Below are 19,728 nucleotides of genomic sequence, written 5' to 3'. Positions count from 1 at the left end.
CCTTTTCTACTCTACTACTGTAAGCTCTCCAGTTGTGATACACGCCTATATCTGTAAAAGGAGGATGTACATGTTAAAATGTGGCACAAGCTTGGTGCTGAAGTATGGAGGACCAAAACTGCCAAAATTAAAAATAAATAAATGACTAAATAAATAGATAAATAAATAAAAGTGAAAATAAAAACGAATTCAAAATATATAATTCAAAAATTAAATATAAAAAAAATATATAAATTAATTAATAATAATTTGCAGTATTTGAATGAAATCCATAGAATTAGTAGGATTTATAGATATTTTTTTCTTCCTTATTAAGTAAATCATGATCCGCTCTCCATACCAGTTGGTGGCAGTAATGCACCATTAAGTGATTTGCTAGCTGGCAGGTCACAAACGATAGAAGAAGAATAGAAGCTCATCTTTAGCATCTGGGAATGCTACATGTAAGTTACCTGTTTTTCTTTCTTTCTGGGTTTCATTTTAAAGATAAGGATTCATTTGTTGTTGAATCACTCGAGTGTGCTTTGTGTCACCATTCTGTTAGTGTTAGTGTGGAACTGCCGATGGGTTAGCACATAATAAATACCTCATGGGCATTGGGAAAAATATGCTATGTTTTTAGCATTAGCCTACAAGTACCTTTGAAAGTACTTTCCATGCAAGTATGTTTGAACATTTTTTTTTAAACATTATTATTATTATTACTGGTATAGCTGAAATAGTTCAGAGGCTTTTTAGCACCAATCCCCACCAGTCAAACACATTTATGGAGTGAGGGGACAACCTGTTAAAATGTTTTATTTTGCCTTTGTTTTTATGTCAATGGTTAATACAACATACTGTATATATATTTTTTTATTCTTGTGGTAATTTATTTATTTTTATTCCTAAGTCAAAGTCAAAGGACGTCATTCATCCCGTCAAAGCTAGCTTGATTGTGCCTGTTTAGATGTTTTGCAGTCTTTTCAGCATGAACACATTTGAACCTATTTGCACAGAAGGTTCCATGGTGCAAATATTCATGGATTGCTTTTTAATGACACAGTTTACCTCATGCAAAGCCAGATATTACAAAGCAAATAGGGGAGAGCAGGAAATATTGGGACAGTTGGTGGTTAAAGACTTGAAACACGATGTGCTATGCAGTATTTGCAAGATGTGCATTTGTTTCGCTGCCTGCTGTGTGTTTTTGAGTTTTCTGTGTAATTGTGGTACATTATGTCGTGAAACGACTGTACTAAGTAGGTGAATTTCATTATTGAATATTTATAGAATCATTATTATTTTATTATATTATATATTACTGTATTTATTATATCGTTACTATATGATATATAATTATTGTATGGATTAATTCAACAAATAATTGAATAACTGGGTATAATTTTATTTGGCATTACATTGTATTGCAAAACTATTTTCATGAAGGACTACAGAAATAAAAAAAATATTATTATTGTTGGGAGGCTGAAATCATAGGATTGGGATCATCTTAAATGTTAAAAAATTGGCCTTAAATGATCAATCGATTATTAACTCATTTGCTCCCAAAAACGTATAAACACGTTCTATTTTAAATATTGCCATGGTCCAAAAAACGTATTTATGCGCTTTTTATGATTTATTTTTTTATTTTTATGCTTGAGCATACAAAAAGGCTTCAATGCAGCTTCTAACCTGAAAAGGTCGCTTAAAGTAATGGTAGTTATTACAATAAACGGCCAACAGGTGGCAGCAGAGTATAAGAGATCAACCTGTAAATCCAGTAAAATAGCCGGTAGCGAAGGGGGTTGCTTCAGTGAAAAGGGCTGGGAGTGATTGAGTTAACCTAGTTGTCGATTACTTTGATAATCGATTAATTTTGACAGCGCTAGTAACGGCAGATGCTGTTAATATAGTCTCACTTCTGATTTGTGTCATGTTGCTCGGCATCATGGCCCTCGGTCTGATTTTCTTTTTTTCTTTTCTTTATTTTTTCAACAGGTAACTGTTGCTGTACTAACAAAAAGTATCTTATTCAAAGAATATGTTCATGTGAAATTTGGTTGCTTTTGAACGAAAGGATTTAGCAAATGAAACACTCAAGGTCTACTATGGTGGAGGGTTGAAAACTCAACTATACCACAAATGAAAAAGGTTAATTTTGATGGCAATGACTGATAAAGAACTTACAAATTAATGACGAGATGCACTCATGTACTTACTGCACACTGGCTTTACTGCCTGGACAGTTTTCTTAATTCTGTTAGGCTTGAAGTGCGAAGATTTCTTTGCAGGGCCACTCTGCCAGTTTTGCTTCCAGCAGCAGTCCAGACAGTTATCAGAGCAGCGAGTGTGAAATTATCTCTCAGCGCGGTGATTGTCCACTTGCTGCGGCCGTTGCTCCCCTGCAACACTAACAACACTTTTTAGACCAGCTATACCATCTGTGCCGGCATGGAGCAAGTGGACGACTCGTACACACTCTTTCTCATACGCCCACTGAATTTATCCTAGCTTTAATACAGTACATGAATTACTTATTAGGTTGGAGTTTTGCCAGAATATGCCCGCAAATGCTATTCAAGTATACGCTCTCTGCCAGCAATATTAGTTGGGTTGGGTTCATGCAGTTTTTGCAAGGTCAGATTTCTTGCGGTACTGGTGCCGTTGATAAAAAAAAAAAAAGTTCTGCCCTTTATTTAGCTGTTGTAATCCACATATTCTTTCTTTTTTATGCTCAGGGTGATGTCTCAATAAGGTGATTTTTTTTCAGTGTGATTTCTAGTTCAAATTCTTCGAACCACAACTAAAAACACATTTAAGCACCAAACCGAATGCAATGATTTAATTTGAAATGGTCCATTTTAACTCATTCACTCCCAGCCATTTTCACTGAAGCAACCCTCTTCGCTCCTGGCTGTTTTTTACTGGATTTCGACTGATTTTGCAAGGCCCACAGAATATTGTGTTCTATTGCTATAAAAAAATATGGAACCTACCAAAAGAAAGACTAGAAAGAGTCAGAGCAATTAGCATGAGAATATAGCTAAGTTTCATCATTATTCGCAAACTTGTTGAAAACACTTGGGAAAAAAGCTTGTTGCTTATACTCTGCTGCCACCTTCTGGACGTTTCTTGTAATAACTACCATTGCTTTAAGCAACCTCTTCAGGTCAGAGGCTGCATCAAAGCCTTCTGTATGCTCTAGCACACTGGTTCTCAACCCCGGTCTCCATCAGCCAACATACCTGAGGATCATTATCAGGACCAAAACAAAAGCCTTCCTTGTTGCGTTATATATATTTACCTAAGTCCACTAACTCCGAGGTCCCCAACCCCTGGTCCTCAGGGACCGGTATCCAGCCTGTTTTCCATGCCTCCCACAGCCAACACAGGTGGAGATCGTTATCAGCCTTTCTCCAGAGCTTGCTAATTAGCTGATGATATGAATCACCTGTGTTGGCTGTGGGAGGCATGGAAAACAGGCTGGATACAGGGACCGGTATCCAGCCTGTTTTCCATGCCTCCCACAGCCAACACAGGTGGAGATCGTTATCAGCCTTCTCCAGAGATTGCTGATTAGCTGATGATATGAATCACCTGTGTTGGCTGTGGGAGGCATGGAAAACACCCTGGTCCTCAGGGACCGGTATCCAGCCTGTTTTCCATGCCTCCCACAGCCAACACAGGTGGAGATCGTTATCAGCCTTTCTCCAGAGATGGCTGATTAGCTGATGATATGAATCACCTGTGTTGGCTGTGGGAGGCATGGAAAACAGGCTGGATACCGGTCCCTGAGGACCAGGGTTGGGGACCTCTGCACTAACTTATCAGAAAATCCTGCACGTTGGACGTCGATCATTTTGAGCATCATGCAAATTGTATCAATGTAAAGCATTGTCACTGTTTCGTGTGGTTCCATCTTGAACTTAGTTATAGTCATTTAAAATTAATGAGAATAATTTAGTTTAAGTTAAAAGTTTAAGCAGTCTAACCTCTGGCTTTCTGTAAAATTGAACACAATGTTGTTTGTGATTCACTAGGCAACACATGGCCGGAATTGTAAATTACCAAATGGCTGCTGCTTTATATACGTTAGTTATGAGCAGCCGTGTCTGGTTTCATCATAGCTGCTGAGTAACTGAAATGAGATTTGTTGTCTCGTGCTATGGCCCATAGTATTTTCTGGTTGTCAGATTACGTTATGAAAGTGTTTGTACATTTTAATCTGTGCGCTTGTGCCCTACTTGGCTACTCGAACTGCTTCCCCTTGATTGGTGGCCCTCATCCTCAATTCAACCCACCAATCGGGGACAAGAAAGCGGGTCTGATTGACTATTTGATCCAAACGAGCAACTTGCCCCACTCGCCAGCTGCGCTCGTTAGTCGCAACTAAATTGAAAAAGTTTCTCCATATGAAGAACGCAGAGTACGGTCTTCCTAAGAACGTGAGTATCTTTGAACATTGGAACTGTTGTGTACTTATTACCTTCTCTCTCAATCTGACATATTTCCATGATAGCAGCACAAAATGCGTCCTGGGATATATTCCTAGCTAAGCCTTACTCAAGTATTCAGACGATCCAGCCTTGGTTTAAGCTAGCTAACAAGAACATCCGGGTATTCAGTGCTTTTCAGTTGGAACAGTACTTGCGCCGCGACTGATGGCATTTCACGGAATCACAAGGACGTAAGAACGGACAAGAATGCCAGTTGAGAAATGTTTTTGCCTCTCTCACTGACATGCTTTTGTTTAAAGTTAGCATTCAATTTTCACATTGTTCATTTGTATGTAGTGTCTTTGGTGCTCATCTGCAGCTTAGTTGAATGTCTGAAGTTTCTTTTGTGTTGCTTTGCACTGACAGGTGTCAATCATCTGAGCAATTCATTTCTCTTGTTAGGCGATATATAGTGCCCTTGTTCTCGGTAGTTGTGGACATGTTGGGTTGTTGACCTTTGCCATTTGGGCATTTGAAGTCGGCTAGTTTGAGTTTGGTTGGAATTGGTGGGGTGGGGGCGGGGTTCTGTGACAAATTTATGTTTGAATATAAACTGACTGAAAGGCAGACTATTCATTTTTGATTTTTTAGTATAAAACCTACTGTAGTTAGGATCTCATTGCATTTATACTATACTGTAATTCGTTTTGGTAGCTTTTGTATGCTCATTATTCGCATGCGACTGTTAGTAGTCCAAGCCACCAAAAGGGTCATAATAATGATTAAAACAACATTGTGCTGTGATTTCTCACGTGCCATCCTCTCATTTGGCTTTCTTCCAATTCTGTTTGAACTGCGCTTGAGGCAGAAGGTCACCCCATCTTCAGTCTGCCTTCACAAGTCTCCCATACGCAGCCAATTGTTTATGTTCTGGGATCAAAGAGCCAACTTTTGCAAAATGTCATAATGCGAGGCACGGTAAATATATGGTCAGTGTCATACCTTGGATTCATATAAATATATGGGCAAAGTGCCTTGTGGTTTATATTTTGGTAATGAATCCAATTCATCTCAGCAAGCTTCAATGTTTGCGTCGCCATAAATTTATAGGATATCATAAAAGTGCCGGTATAAAAATCAAAGTTACTTTGGAACTGAAATGCAATGTAAACTTTGACTGGTTGCAAATTGCTCCGTTTTGGGTTAAACTGTTGTTTTGGTTTATTTATTGCTTTCTATTAATGTCTCATTTGAAACATATTTGTAACCATTTATTTCACGTTGAAGTTGTGTGTTATTCCGAATGACACTCATGGTTCATTTGATATCTAATGGGCCAACATTAATAGAGGGACCGATATGGTGGCGATGGGTAAACTGGTTATTAATATCAATAATTAAGAACAAACTTGGACAAGCTCCAACTCCCAACGGAAACACGGAACGTAATTGACATCCCCCTCATAATTCATAGGAACTAATATGACGTCGGGCCACCCACTATTGCTTCAACTCTTCTGGGAACGCTTTCCACAAAGGTTAGGCGGCCGTTTAATAGAATTCTTGACCCTTTTTTTCATTCTTCTTTTGTGAGGTCAGGCTGATGTTGGACGAGAAGGTCTGGCTCTCAGTCTTTGCTCTAATTCATCCCAGAGGTGTTCTATCGGGTCACGTCCAGGTCAGGACCATGTGCAGGCCAGTGAAGTTCATCCACACCAAACTCCCTCATACATGTCTTAATGGATCTACCGTTGTGTACTGGTGCAGCACGTGTTGGATCAGGGATGCATCATCCTCAAACATGCATGGAATTGTCCAAAATCTGTTTTCCCTTTCAGTGGAAATAAGGGACCCACATTCTTGGGCAATTCCATATCCCCAACTGTGTGCTAACAGTAGAGCCCTGGAATGTCTTCCCAAATCCCGGCTAATCATACCGATGTCAGCGAACATTCCGTTTGGATTCGTAACTTAAAGACATATTCGGGCAAACAAAAATTGGATTTCCAGGAAGATGAATACAATTGGATCAAAATGGTAAATTGAGAAATCTTTAGGTGTCAAAGCTCGTCATTCAGTTATTTGATAACTTATAATCAGTAGACACACTACGGAATAGTTGTTCTTTTCTTAGAATCTTGTGTTGCATTGTCACCAACGGTAGAATTTGGGTTGGCTATTCCACACATGGACATCGTAAAATGATAGTAAATAGTCCTGGCTGGATGGATTAGCTTGCATGCTTTGGTAGCTAGCTGCGGAGACCATAGAAATACTAGCATACCGTAGCTAGACTTGATTGATCGATGACGCACATAAAGCCGCCATCTCGCGTGTGTCTGGCTCAAAATAAAAGTTCATTATAACTCATTGAATTATTGAGCGATTTTGACGGGAATTGGTTTGTTACAAACGTCAGACATGCAGCTATGACACATCATTTTTATAAGCGGGACTTCAACATAAAGACTATTGCGGTGCTCAGTGAAGGCTCTATGTGTCGATATCTATACCGACTTGAATGAAATGTACGCATTCTGCTTCCTGTTTCTAAATGATCGCTTAGCATTTCCACATTTCTTGGCTTGGCCACTTGTTGGCGCTGTCGGCGTTCCAACCAACAACCGGAAAAAATTACATCAAATCACCAGAGAAAATTTGACTCCTGATTCATTTGCCACGCCCACTCAAACAAATGACCACCCACTTGCGCACAGCACTAGCGAACAGGGAACGTTTAATTCAACTCTATGGATTAAGAATGGTAGGCCACTTAAATTTGATACGAGAGTAAAAGCAGGTGAGCGAATACTTTGGCAATATAGTGTAGTTTCGACTGAGCCCATCTCCTGCGGTTATGTCCGATTGTCCACCCTCGGTTTGTAGTGTCAGTGAGGCTAGAGCTTATGCCCGAGGTTTCACGTGTCCTCCAGCAATATGTCGTCTCGTATTTGCTTCAAAATCTTTTCCAACTGCCTTGGCAAGTGGTGGTGATGCATTAACACAGAAGTGTGTTGCCTCGGAGGCCATCAGCAGCATACAAGTCAGAGTGATGAAGACACAGACAAGCCTGGAGGACCAAAAAAAATAAATAAATACAGTATTTTAAGCTACTCCGAAGCAACAGTATAATACGATATATTGCCTTCGGGTTCACAGTCGGCTCCTTTATTCAACATTCACACCTTTTTTTTTTAAAGTAAATGCAAAATCGCCACCTACACACTGTGCAGAGCAAAATACGAGTCCACGATGAACATTGAACACCCATTGAGTCCATGACTCCCTTTTATTTACCTGCAAAAAGTGATTTCTCATCAACACCACTTTTTCTTTTCAATGAAGGTTAAAGCAAGTACAGAAAAGATCTTCACGTGGTGAATAAAATACAGCTGCACTTAATGCCAAAGTCCAGGGAATACTTTGAGTTTAGCCTTGGGAGATTTCAGCCGTTAAAGCTTTGTTAATACAGCGGCCGCATGGCAATCTTGCTCGTGTCAAAGTAAATTGGGTGGTTCTGTTGTCACTTGCTGATATGTTGTTTTCAGCTTGCAGTCGAGAGCTTTGTTTTGTTTTTCTTGTTTTGTGTCTTGTGATGTCAGGGAAATAAACAGGACGACGGAAAGGGAGGATGGAACTTAAGTAGATTTTGGAGATGGATGCTGTTCAATAATTAAGCTCTGGGCAAACGTGCCTCGTATCTTAGTCACGGTCATTTTTGGCAAAGCAATGCAAGCTAAAACAGTCATGGGTCATTTGGTGCAGTGAATCCCTGTTATCGTTAACCTTATCTTTGTCATCTTCTAATTGCCTTCAGAAGGTTATAAGATACTTAATATACTGTCATAATAATACAGGTAAACTTCATGAATCTGAAGAATTTTCACTCATGTTGGCTGCAGCAGATTACGGTTGAATGTAAACAAACAACTGCAATTTTCTAACAAGACAATTAGTTTGTCCTTTAGCGAGTGAGCTCACTTTCTCCATAATGATGAATGAAAGGGAATGGTTCAAATCTCATGGCCCATTTAGTACTCGCTCTCACGCCACTTCAGCACCCGCTGTTGTGTCTCTCTCCATATTTTCTCTGAGGTGTCATTTTTTTGGGGGGGTGAAGGAACTGTCACGTGAGGTGTTTGCATTAAGACCCAAACGCAGACAAGACACGGGACTTGGAAAACAGAGATAAAAGAAAATAACAACAGAGAGCAGGGCTGGATTTTCGAAATCTTACAGGTAAATTTAAGTAAAATGTTCTGTTGGCAGATAATTTTGCTTATTTGAAGTAATTTTCTTATATTTTCTTCTTACATTTTCTACTGTCCTTTTTGCAACAGGACCATAGCAACTTTACATAATAAGTGACAACATCACCATAAGGGACATATACAGAATGACACAATGACCTCATGACCCAACACACAACGGTCATAACATGAACGCTTAGCATGTGAACACTCTGCATTATTGAGCTGTTGTAAATTCTATATGCAGAAGACAATGTAAGCATGACTTGCCAATTCAATCATACTTACCGCAAATACAGTGCGAACGGATGGAAATATGGATTTTCTAGTTAAGGAATTTTCAAGTTTATTCACAATGATTGCCAAGGAGCAAACATGCTAAGTCATAAATCGGCGAGCATAATAAACGTTCTCGTGTGCGGCTTCCTCGCGATCCCCACTTGGCATGGAGTCCCGCGAATGCCCATGCCATCCATACTTCACGGCATGACTCACTCCAATGATAGCTTTGTAACTTGGGAACCTTAATTCAAAATGGCGAACTGCTCTTTGATTTACACGAGTGTCAAACACACAGGCTTTTGGCATTGCCGTGCATGAACAAAGATGGAAATTATGTGGGATGTAATTCATGTGAATGGAATGGACAGCTATAAATGGGTCCCATGACGGCTGCTCGGTGCACTTAGCAGGCCTTAGGGGAAAGACGCATGGTGGTGCAAGGTAATATTACCTGCTGTGACGCCGTATTTCATTGACATAATGTATGCAAACCGAATTCCCTCGCAGGGAAAACGCTTCAAATCTAGAGGGGGGAGCGATATATCGTCAATAACAATGCCCTCACTCTGCTGTACTTTTTGAGACGCCGCATTTCCATTTTAACCATGCAATAATCAAGACCTGGAAGTATGGATCGGGACATTGTGGACGTACAAATACGGTCAGCAAGTTTGATAGGCCAGGAAGTAATCTTATTTTCTTTGAGTGCTCTTTGTCAGCATTCTCTCCTCTTTTATTGTTTTATTTGTTATTCATCTTAAACGTAGTGAACTTATATTTCAGAGACGTTCCAGGAAGTTGTTTTGCACCCTCCTTTAGTATAATGGCATATTATTGTGGTCTAAGATTACATGAAGAAATTTGATTTCATATACTCTTTCTATTTGTGTTATCTATTATCCGTTCTACATGGCAGTTAATTCTATGTCTTCCAAACATCGTAATCTAGATCAGGGGCGCGCAAGTTCGGTCCTCGAGAATTAAAATATAAAAATTAATAATTTTTTTTTTATATATATAAAAAAAAAGAGAGCAATGATGATGACATGTCAAATCGATAAAATTACCGAATGTACAATACTGAGCTCTCCAGGGAAGAAGAAGAAAAAAAAAAGGTGTGTTAGTGGAGAGAAACATGGAAAACAGGCTGGATAGGGGCACCACTGATCTAGATAATTTAGTTCTGTCAAATCAGTACTTCAATTTGTTATTTTCTGTTGTAATAATCTTTAAAAAATCTGTTGCAAATTCTCCCCAGAAAATAAAACATTTGTATCAATAGCAAACAAGACCAACTTCAACAATTTTGATACTCTACATATGGCATTGATGTATAATTAAAATAATTTTGGACCTAATATTGACCTCTGCGGTACTCCACATGTAATATGACTGTATTCAAATTTATGGTCACCTTTTTGACACAAACTGTTGCCTGTTTCTTAAATAGATCTGCAGTCAGCTCAACCCAACCAGTCTTATACCATACCTTTCCGAAATACTGAATAGCGACTATTTTATCTAACACAATGACAAAAAATTATGAAAAAATACCTTTCTTTCTCCAAACTGCTGCAGGTCCTGAACTTTTATTATACACAAATATATAACATTACATTAACACATTTTAACATGCACATTACAAAAACTAGGAATTTATTCTTTGACATACTGAAGGATTCTTTAATCAATTATTGTTTTAAAATGATGCTGTGAAATCACTGTGATTTCTGAGAACTGCTGAGAATGATGTCGATGTCCATTTGGCATTTAGCAGAATGCAACCAAGGACTTCTTTCCTTTGCTGACGTCATGCTTTTCTCCAAACCAGAATGAGTCATAGATCACCTCTTCTGGTTGCAGCCAAGTAGTGCAATTGCATCAAGAAACGATTAATCAAGCACCGCGTCTACAAAATTGGCTATAAGCACCATTAAGCAAATGCTAATTTGCTGATAACCACTGAAAATTAAGTCTATGTACAACATCCTACTAAATTAATGAAATATAAAAATTTAAGTTTATTTTATTTTTTATTTTATTTAGATTGAAAGAGTTCTGAACGAGAAAGAAAGAAAGAGAACTGTAGTAAAACCATATCTGAACCCATCACATACTGTAAATTATATAAATATATAATCCAAAGTGGTTTCCTCATATTTGCATCGTAGATTTGTTAATTGTTTCTCTTTCTCTTTGATACCTAATCCGACCACTTGCTGCTTTGCTTATACAGCATAACGAAAACCTGATCTGAACTTCACAGAACTCTCTGACAGCCCTAATATACTGTATTATCAATATATGCAAAAGTGTGTACCTATGCATATCTCTGTGCGGTCCATCTAGAAGACCAAAGTGACGGGATCAGTTTTACGTTTTGGTCTATCTCAGCTGTGTTTGTTTGCAATAGAGAAGCACAGCATTAGTCTCTGCCATGATGATGTGGTTTAAAGGTGTGTTTTTTTTTTATGTACCAATGGAGCATATTTTCATTTAATATGATTACGTTCCAACTGTAACACATATACAGGATTCAATTAATCACATGCCCTACCGCTATAAACACGTGGAAATGATGACACAATTTAACATTTCAGCGCACCATATTCGCAACGTTTGGACCATGCAGTGCATCGCCACAAGGGTTTACCTCTTAATCTTATTAACATTTTACACATCTTGTCTGGAATTGATACCAGGAGGAAGATATTGCCACTTTAATGGCACAAATTGAAAATAGTATTTTGTAGGGCCCAATTGTGAGTTAGAGGTCCTCAGAATTGTAATCAAATTCCCCTTCCTTCCGACGCAACTGTCACTGAAATGCTTCAAAGCTATGTCGCAACTCCTCCAAAATACTCCATTGTTTACTTTGAGGCGTCAAAAAAACACAAGACAAGGCCTTGACAGGAATAGATGTGCAAAATGTCATCTTCCATTGTTAAGGTTGGAATTTCACAGCAACTTGTCAACTACAGTAAGTGACAGGAGACAAGCCAAAGCTGTTCTTGTTGATTTGACTTTTGAAGACGGGACAGTGATCCCACCGCTTGATTTTCCTGCAACATTTTCATTTAAATTGCCTTGAAGGGAAATTCACACTCTGACTTTTGACTCCTGTTACAGTTGGTGCCTTGAGATACAAGGTGAACTTGTTTCATGGAGATGGAAGCCATGCTGTACATGGACGGCCTGGACAGGACGGACCGCTCAATTACTCGCAGAAGATGAAGCGTATACGACTGTGAGTACTGTTATATTGAATGTCTAAATGTTTTGCAATGAAACCTTTGACTATTTATTCGTTTTTATGTTAACTATTTAATTGCCAGCCATAAAAAAAGAGAACCTTTTGAATGCCAATTTAAATTATTGCGAGGCTCATATGTGATCATTAGTAGAATGTGTTGGTTTCACCCAAATCACTTCTTTGGATAAAAAAAAAAAATGCAGAAAGACATTTTGTGACTAAAAGTAAAATGCTCAAGAGTTAAGAGCGTTTTAAATTTTTTTTTTTTTTTTTACGGGAGAGCTCAGTATTGTTCATTCGATTTGACATCATCATTGCTCTCCTTTTTTTTTTTTTTTTTTTTTAATCCAACAAATCAATTAAAAAAAATGTAATAAATGTTTTTTTTTTTTTTTTTTTTTTAAATACATATACATATATATATATATATATATATACACATATACACACATATATATATACCCTTTTTTTTGTATGTGGGTGTGTATGTGCGTGTGTGTGTGTGTGCGTGCGTGCGTGCGAGCGTGTGTGTATTCATCAGTTCACCTAAAGCCCATTAAAAAAAAATCCCATACTAATAATATAATATAATAATAAATTGCCAGATGCAGAAACATCAATGTAAGTTATCGCGATGTAGTGGCTCTCGCTAACAGACAGAATTAAGTAACCGGAAGGAGGTTAAAAAATTCTATATACGTAGACCATGTTTCTATAAATTTTGATATTTGGTTTTTATTTGAGGCAGATATTTTTTCCATTAAAATGTGATTTATGAGGAGGTTAGACCATTGGTCGATATTCAGAGTTTGTTTATTTTTCCAGTTAACAAGACTTGTTTTTTTAGCGATAGTAAGTCAGTGGTAAGTCAGTTGTTGTTGTCCCGTAAAAAAAAAAAAGAAAAAAAAAAAAGAGCGTTTTAAATGTGTTTTATGGAAAGTAAGATCTTTACATTTTTGCTTGGTTGCCATTCAGATTTTATGCTATCGACCACCTTTTTTAAAAAAAAATAATATTTGAACTAACTTGTTTAACTGCTTTATTTATATATTTGCAAAAACTTATGTAACAGGTTGTGTATGAATGTGCCTCTGTCTGAAGTTTTTCCAAAAGTAGCTGCCTTCACACTTTTCCAAATTAATGTGCTCCTCACACCCTGACGCTGATCCATTCAGACAGGAGAGGAATCGATAGATGAAGAGGTCACTCTTGCTGGCAGCTCGCTGAATTCAATTTCCTACCTTTTTATATACATACCACATCTCCAGTTTCGTATTGGGACAAGCCTAGCTGCGCAACAGAGCACCTGAGAAAAAAAACAATGTGTTTGTGCTCTTAGGTGATGTTGACTAGATCATTTGAAAGAAAGAAGTATATATCCCAATGTTGCATATTTCCATAAAATTGCATGAAATTCTTTGAATTTCTTGTTCCTGTTCGTAAAATGGCGCGCCTGATAGTGAGTGCTTATATTTTGAAATACCTGTAATCAATACTTCCCCATCCCTAATTATTATATTTATAAAATAGATAATGGACGACAAGTGTCGTCTCACAAACATTTTCCAACATGCAGCACTGTACATCCCCGATCTGTATTTCTGATGAATGCTCGCCTGAAGTCATCCATCAACAAATGGCTGTTATTACTTCGATCGAACCCGCACTCAAGATGCCTTTTGTGGTGGAAAAGAAAAACAGACTATTTTCTTTTTTGCACATCATCTAATCTGGTGACATGGATAATTGATCACTTATGCAATGTGCCTCTCTTCTTCATTATTTAGCCTCTATTGTGTACGGGCGTGCGTGTTTGTGTTGGGCATTGTGCTCAGTCTTTTATTTTTTCCAGGTGATTTGCTTCTCCCCTAGCAAAAATAATACCAATAGATTTTGTCAGAAATATTCAACACCCTTTTTAAAATTATTATTGATACAGGATCGATGTAAGTAGCAAATTGATAATTTTATAATAATAATAATTATTATCATTATTATTATTATTATTGGACTCAAGAGGCTGATTTTCTATCTTTCAACTCATTTACTGACAGACATTTTCACTGAAGCAACCCCCCTTGCTCCGGCTGTTTTACTGGATTTTGCAAGGCCCCTGGAATTATTGTGTTCTATAGCTATAAAAACATAGAACCTACCAAAAGAAAGATTAGACTCTCTTCTTTCATGAAGAGGAAAAAGTACATTTCTATCTGTTTCCATTTTGTAGCATTTAGCATTAGAATAGCTTTAGCTAAGTTTCATCATTATTCACAAATCTGTGGGGTCAAAACTTTTTGCAACATGGCCCTGGTTGATCTCTTATACTCCGCTGCCACCTGCTGGCTGTTTTTTTGTAATAACTACTCTTTCTTTAAGCGACCTCTTTAGGTCAGGGGCTGCATCAAAGCTTTCTGTATGCTCAAACATAAAAAATGTATAAACACTATTTTGGGACCATGGCAATATTTAAAACAGAACGTTTTTATACATGTTTGGGAGCAAATAAAGAAAAAAAGTGTGGAGAATAAAAATCATAACATATGTGGAAATGCTGAAGCAATGAGATCAATCTTTACTAATACTCCAATTTGTCTTTAGTGTGATCACGATTTCTTTGGGCTCTAGATAAAAAAAACCTACAAATGCAAACCAAATAATTTAAATTCAGAAGAAGGGTGAGGCTGTTATACTGCGTTTATCAAATGTCCTTACGTTTAAAAAAAAAATGAAAGGAAAGTACCTTTAAAACTTAAAGTTTAACGTTCTTTGTTTCCCTTACAGCATCTCTATTTTCCGCTGCTTGCACGTTTCAAATTCTAAAACCTCCCGTGCCTCCACGCTGCTTTCCTATCGCTTCTTCATTATTTGTGTTACAATGATTATCACTGCCACACAAATGTGTGAAGAGTTTCGCTTACGTGAGTTGATATACCGAAACAACGTCCCGCAACACAAAATCTGCTACAGGACATGTGCTCGGGCCCCAAACAAACACTGCGGCTTGGATAGAGACGACACCTCATCGTTTTTTTGTGCTCACTCACGGTGACATTCAGTATTGTTTGTAAAAGCTGCCAAAATCCCCCCCAATGTTTGCTGATAGCAGCGTTCTGTTCCCCTTGACGATTCCTATCTGGAATAAAATTTACATGATAACGTGTGTGTGTGTTATGCTATCTCGGTGCAGCTAAACCTTTGACATCCCAACATCCCGCCTTCTATTGTGATTTGTCGACCGACATTTTGGCTGATCCACACAATAGATGTGCAAGGAGGATTCACATTATCCTTGTGCACGTGCTCCCTATATGTGATAAGACTGTCAGAATGGGTGGGATTCTACCTTAATTGGAGTGAAAATGTTTTCAATATTTTAGATTTTGTATCTGAAAACTCTAGTTTCAGTAACTTACATGTATGCAGAAGCAGTGTGTATTAAAACTAAACATTAAAGCGGATTTCTTTACAATAATATCTTCTATGCAGCCACAATCGTCTAAACATGACATTCTGACGAATATTCCGTTTGTGGAATATGGATTAAGTAGCAAAATCCACCTGTTTTTATCTATCTAAGGGTGCGGCCATTTTGCCACTTGCATTATTTAACCAGGTAAAATATTTGAGAACTAATTCTCATTTACAAACATGACCTGGAGAGCCATAATTGGTCGTTACCTGAGCCCGTTACCAGCTTAATTCATCTTCCATAATCACAATATTAACTCTTTGACTGCCAAAAACGTTAAATAACGTTTAGTAAAATCCTATGGAGGAGTGCCAAAGACGTTAAAATACGTTTGTTTCAAAACAGAGGTGAAACTAACCATTTTCTATTGTTGATTACTGAAAAACGGAATAAGGTAGAAACAAACTTTTTTTTTCTGATGAAAGATGAGAGTCCAATCTTTTATTTGGTAGTATGTGTGTTTCCATAGTCCAAACACATAATTTTCTGTGGACCTTGAAAGATCAGTCAAAATGCTTAAATCGGCTGGCACCCATGGCATCCCTTTTCTGAAAACGTCTGGCAGTCAAAGAGTTAATCCAAATGCCATTTTTAGACTAGTGGTGGTGCATGCAATAAATTGTTAAGAACATTTTGTGTTAATTTTTCCATTTAACAATGGAAATAAAATGTTGTTTGCCAACAGTGCTGCCAACAAGCAAGTGTGAAAACACGGTTGACAAAATATTATAACACAATCAGGAATTTAAAACTAAATGAAGAAGAAATGAATAAAGGTCACCCAAAAATGAATAAATAAATAAACAAACACACCAATCTTGGCTGCTGGCAAATGCTCTATTTTTGTTTTGCGCGTACCCCTCAGAAAATATCTGCTATCTGAAATTGGCAAACAGCCTTGACTCGACAACATTCATATTGATGACAACTTTTTGGACAACAGACTGCAGGTTGGTAGAAAGCAAAATTGAAAAAAAAAAAGAAGAGTGTCGGACCTAAAGGTCAACCTGGAATAAACGGCTCATTCCGTATTACTCCACAGCAGCGATGTTGTTCAAGCTGAGAATGAATGCGCAAAAAGCCCACTATTAAAAAATCTCCAATAACGTTCAATCCCATAGGATGCTATTAATGTGATGAATGTTTTTTTGTCGGGTAACAATCACGCGAATTACCATCTAAATGACACAGCAGGGGTAATTATGATGATAGGAAAAGTAGCTGTGATCAGTGAGATAATACTTTCAATTATAAACATGACATCTCATGGAGAAATAATGGGGATCATGTACTGCAGTCAATTGGCATGTTGTCTTTTTTTTTGTCAATTATAATTAAAAAACGCACAGGCTAATTAAAATACAGCAGAGGAGTGATCTGCATTCGAAAAAATACAAATAAAGTCCACATTGCCATTTCAAGCTCGGTCCAGTTTGTTGATAAAAAAAAAAGCAGTAAGAGAATCCAAAATGTATTATTTATAACACTATTAAACCATTTATATAGACTATAAAAAGTGAAGGCCTACACATCCCTGTTCAAATGTCAGTTTTTGCGATGTAAAAAAAAGAAGTCATTTTGTCAAACATTTGTCAACAAATCTTTTTACACCATTAATGTGACCTCTTTAACCTACACATCACAATTGAAAAAAAAAAAATTTGACTGTGAGTGGAAGTAAAAATGAACAACATAATGTGGTTGCAAAAGTGTGCACACCCTCAGAGAGGGTAAAGAGGCACTTCAAATGAGGTGTTAACCCCCATTTGACATGAATTATAAGAGGGTGTGTACATTTATGAAAACACATTTTTGCACTTTATTTATACTTCCCCTCTTGAAAAAAACTTTTTATTTGTAAATGTTACATTAATTGCTGAAAATATTTTGAAATCATTTACCTTGGTCTATTTTTGCATTGACAAAATCCTGCCATTTGAACAGGACTGCGAAGATTTTATAAATTTTTTTTATATCGCCTACATGTGCCTTCTGAAGTTGTTGACCCCCCCCCCCCCATCCCCCCCTCTCTTATCAGAGAAACAAGGCAGAACACAGTAGATGAGCATTAAGAAAATGGAGTCAGTGACTCAGCGCTAAACATCAGTTTGTGAACACAACCTTGTGTCATGAGTCCAGCAGCCGAAAATACAGACTCCCACCATAGCAAAGTTAAGTAGATGCAGAATACTTGATGCGCTGACTTATTCCGCCTTGGGCGCATCACTGCATTCACTCTCCACCAGTCTGTGGATTCTATTACAATATTTACCGAATAACTTTCCCGCTCACACTGGACTATTCCTTTACCAAATGTTTCCAATTTACTTCTGTTTTCATGGTAAACTTTTTTAGGCAAGAAATAAACTGCTATAATTGTGCTCTCTGTTGGTTGTTCACTCATTAACTCTGAGCCATTTTCACTGAAGCAACCCCCTTCGCTCCCGGCTGTTTTACTAGATTTTGACTGATTTCGCAAGGCCCACAGAATATTGTGTTCTATTGCTATAAAAACATACTACCAAAAGAAAGATTAGTCTCTTCTTTCATCGGGGGAAAAAAAGTATATTTGTATCTGTTGCCGTTTTGCAGCAATTAGCATTAGAATATAGCTAAGTTTCTTCATTATTCACAAACCTGTTTAAAACACTGGGGAAAAGAACTTGTTGCAACATGGCCCTGGCTGATCTCTTATACACTGCTGCCGCCTGCTGGCCGTTTTTATTAAATAACTACTATTGCTTTAAGCCACCTCTTCATGTCAGAAGCTGCATCAAAGCCTTCTGTATGCTGTTGCATAAAAAATGTGTAAACACATTTTGGGAGTTAAGGACAAAGTACTGAAAAATACGTTTTTTGCGTTTGAATGAGTTAAGACACCATTGTTGTGGCCTCTGATATATAGAGGCAACATAAAATCATTGATACTCATTTGCTAAATACACACACACACAGACACGCAACATCAAGTCTTTTGTATCCACATTTCTGGCACCTCTTCTATACTTGATAGCTGAGCAACAATACACTCTGTCCTCTCTTGTTTCTTACAGCCACTTGATCTTTTATTCACAAATCTGTGCCATTTTGTTTGCTGCCTTGGGATTTTGGCTGGGATGTTCCGGGAAGAAGGAGAACACAGACTGAGGACATAGAAGGGCTATAGCAACCGATAATGTAACAACTTCCTGAAAATGTAATAACACCTGAAAATGTAGTCAAATTTGCACTGATATTGTAGTACCTTTTTTTTACCATCACTTTATTTATTTAATTATACTGGTAATGTAAAACTTGATAAATAATGTAATATGTACTATATATTTATTTTCAGTCCAAAGATGTACATTTTGTGTTTTGAGCATCTAAGACTGTAATAAACATTTCACAGCAAAAATTGGAGTGTTCAAATTTTTGGTGTTAAATGTTTCAGACAACCCCCAAAACACTCTCTGATTTAAATGGAGGTCATTTTTGGAGTTACTTGGCAGAGTTAATTTGTTTAGTGTTAAACCAACTCTGTAGCAGGTTAATAAAAATAGGCTCCACCCACTTGATTAGAACTGCACTGCCCGCAAAGACTTCTGGGATATGATAAGGCATTACACAAGGATGAAAGTGTGCCGGAACAGTCAGTTACTACGTTCCAGTAAAAGATTCGGGACCGGAACGATCCGGAACGGTGCTATCGGTCCCGGACAAATGACGGCAACTGTTAAATAACCTGCCAGGCTGCCACACAAGAAGAAAACAATCTACTAACGTCAGATTTACATACAAACAAATCACCAAAAGAGGCGGGGGGCTTAGGCGGTGTGTTGTTATTTTATATATTAATTATTACTATTATTTATTTATTCCACAGAGTTTTGTCCACCAGCTCCGTTCTCTGTGTATCTGATGAATCCAGTCACGCACATGAGTGTTTTTGTCATCTGTTATTTTTCACATCATTGGAAAAAATACAATTTTGAATCAAATATAATTTTCTCACGTATGCCTCATTACAAACATGTTACAGTAAATGTAATGTAGTAGCCTAATGCAAGTGTA

The 19,728-nt window shown here is 37.6% G+C and overlaps 1 long non-coding RNA gene across 1 annotated transcript; it reads left to right on the top strand.

The window, feature by feature from the left end:
- The first annotated feature begins 322 nt into the window (after positions 1 to 322).
- On the top strand, positions 323 to 19,015 carry LOC144037580 (uncharacterized). Its single transcript, XR_013288971.1, has 4 exons — positions 323 to 352; positions 401 to 443; positions 12,083 to 12,200; positions 18,729 to 19,015. It is a non-coding gene; the product is annotated as an uncharacterized LOC144037580 (long non-coding RNA).
- The last annotated feature ends 713 nt before the right edge of the window (positions 19,016 to 19,728 follow it).

The sequence above is a fragment of the Vanacampus margaritifer genome, chromosome 17 (assembly GCF_051991255.1).
Source record: "Vanacampus margaritifer isolate UIUO_Vmar chromosome 17, RoL_Vmar_1.0, whole genome shotgun sequence".
NCBI lineage: Eukaryota > Metazoa > Chordata > Actinopteri > Syngnathiformes > Syngnathidae > Vanacampus > Vanacampus margaritifer.
Note: the sequence above shows the minus strand (reverse complement) of the source record. Positions and strands in the feature narration are given on the sequence as shown.